Source organism: Pristiophorus japonicus, chromosome 1 (genome assembly GCF_044704955.1).
Source record: "Pristiophorus japonicus isolate sPriJap1 chromosome 1, sPriJap1.hap1, whole genome shotgun sequence".
NCBI lineage: Eukaryota > Metazoa > Chordata > Chondrichthyes > Pristiophoridae > Pristiophorus > Pristiophorus japonicus.
Window position 1 is genome coordinate 366,276,540 of NC_091977.1, and position 2,567 is coordinate 366,279,106.

Below are 2,567 nucleotides of genomic sequence, written 5' to 3' on the forward strand. Positions count from 1 at the left end.
GGGATTCAATTGTTGGGGGAATAGATAGACATTTCTGCAGACGCAATCGAGACTCCAGGATGGTATGTTGCCTCCCTGGTGCAAGGGTCAAGGATGTCTCAGAGCGGCTGCAGGATATTTTGGAGGGGGAGGGTGAACAGCCAGTTGTCGTGGTGCATATAGGTACCAACGATATCGGTAAAAAACGGGATGAGGTCCGACAAGCCGAATTTATGAAGCTCGGAGTTAAATTAAAAAGTAGGACCTCAAAGGTAGTATTCTCAGGATTGCTACCAGTGCCACGTGCTAGTCAGAGCAGGAATCGCAGGATAGCTCAGATGAATACGTGGCTTGAAGAGTGGTGCAGAAGGGAGGGATTCAAATTCCTGGGACATTGGAACCGGTTCTGGGGGAGGTGGGACCAGTACAAACTGGATGGTCTGCACCTGGGCAGGACCGGAACCAATGTCCTCGGGGGAGTGTTGCGAGTGCTGTTGGGGAGGGGTTAAACTAATATGGCAGGGGGATGCGAACCTATGCAGGTAGACAGAGGGAAGTAGAATGGGGGCAGAAGCAAAAGATAGATAGAAGGGCAGAGAAAGCCAAGGCAAAATCAAAAAGGGCCACATTACAGCAAAATTGTAAAGGGGCAAATTGTGTTAAAAAGACAAGCCTGAAGGCTCTGTGCCTCAATGCGAGGAGTATTCACAGAAATATAGAAATATAGAAAATAGGTGCAGGAGTAGGCAACTCGGCCCTTCGAGCCTGCACCGCATTCAATAAGATCATGGCTGATCCTTCCCTCAGTAACCCTTTTCTGCTTTCTCTCAATACCCCTTGATCCCCTTAGCCATAAGGGTCATATCTAACTCACTCTTGAATATATCCAATGAACTGGCATCAATAAAATCTCTGCGGCAGGGAATTCCACAGGTTAACAACTCTCTGAGTGAAGAAGTTTCTCCTCATCTCAGTTCTAAATGGCCTGCCCCTTATCCTAAGACTGTGTCCCCTGGTTCTGGACTTCCCCAACATCGGGAACATTCTTCCCGTATCTAACCTGTCCAGTCCCGTCAGAATCTTATATGTTTCTATGCGAACCCCTCTCATCCTTCTGAACGCCAGTGTATAAAGGCCCAGTTGATCCAGTCTCTCCTCATATGTCAGTCCAGCCATCCCTGGAATCAGTCTGGTGAACCTTCGCTGCATTCCCTCAATAACAAGAACGTCCTTCCTCAGATTAGGAGACCAAAACTGAACACAATATTTCAGGTGAGGCCTCACCAAGACTTTGTACAACTGCAGTAAGGCTTCCCGGCACCTGTACTCAAATCCCCTTGCTATGAAGGCCAACATACCATTTGCTTTCTTCACCGCCTGCTGTACCTGCATGCCAACTTTCAATGACTGATGAACTATGACACCCAGGTCTCGCTGCACCTCCCCTTTTCCTAATCTGCCACCATTCAGATAATATTCTGCCTTCGTGTTTTTGCCCCCAAAGTGGATAACTTCACATTTATCCACGTTATATATACTGCATCTGCCATGTATTTGTCCACTCACTTAACCTGTCCAAGTCACCCTGCAGCCTTTAGCGCCCTCCTCACAGCTCACACCGCCACCCAGTTTCATGTCATCTGCAAACTTGGAGATATTACACTCAATTCCATCATTTAAACCATTAATATACATTGTAAAGTGCTGGGGTCCCAGCACTGAGCTCTGCGGCACCCCACTAGTACTCTATTTTCCCCTCTTAATTAAATCCTTTGCCCTCCTCTGCTGAATTCTAAATTTCTCCCAGTCCACAGGTTTGCTGCTTTTTCTGACTAATTTATATGCCTCTTCCTTGGATTGTGAGAAGTTCATCCATATGATCTTTAAAAGTTTGCCATTGTCTATCCACCGTCAACCCTTTAAGCATCATTTGCCAGTCTAATCTAGCCAATTCGCGCCTCATACCTTCAAACTTATCTTTCCTTAAGTTCAGGACCTTAGTTTCTGAATTAACTTTGTCAATCTCCATCTTAATAAAGAATTTTACCGTATTATGGTCACTCTTCCCCAAGGGGCCTCACACAACAAGATTGCTAATTAGTCCCTACTCATGACACATCACCCAGTCTAGGATGGCCAGCTCTCTGGTTGGTTCCTCGACATATTGGTCTAGAAAACCATCCCTAATAGACTCCAGGAAATCCTCCTCCACCGCATTGCTACCAGTTAGGTTAGCTCAATCTATACGTAAATTACGTCCATGATAAATGCTGTACCTTTATTGCACACATCCCTTATTTCTTGTTTGATGCTGTCCCCAACCTCACTACTACTGTTTGGTGGTCTGTACACAACTCCCACTAGTGTTTTCTGCCCTTTGGTATTCCTTGGCTCCACCCATACCGATTCCACAACATCCAAGCTAATGTCCTTCCTTACAATTGCAATAATTTCCTCTTTAACCAGCAACGCCACCCCGCCTCCTTTTCCTATCTGTCTATCCTTCGTAAATGCTGAAGACCCTTGGATGTTGTGTTCCCAGCCTTGGTCACCCTGGAGCCATGTCTCCGTGATGCCAATCACATCGT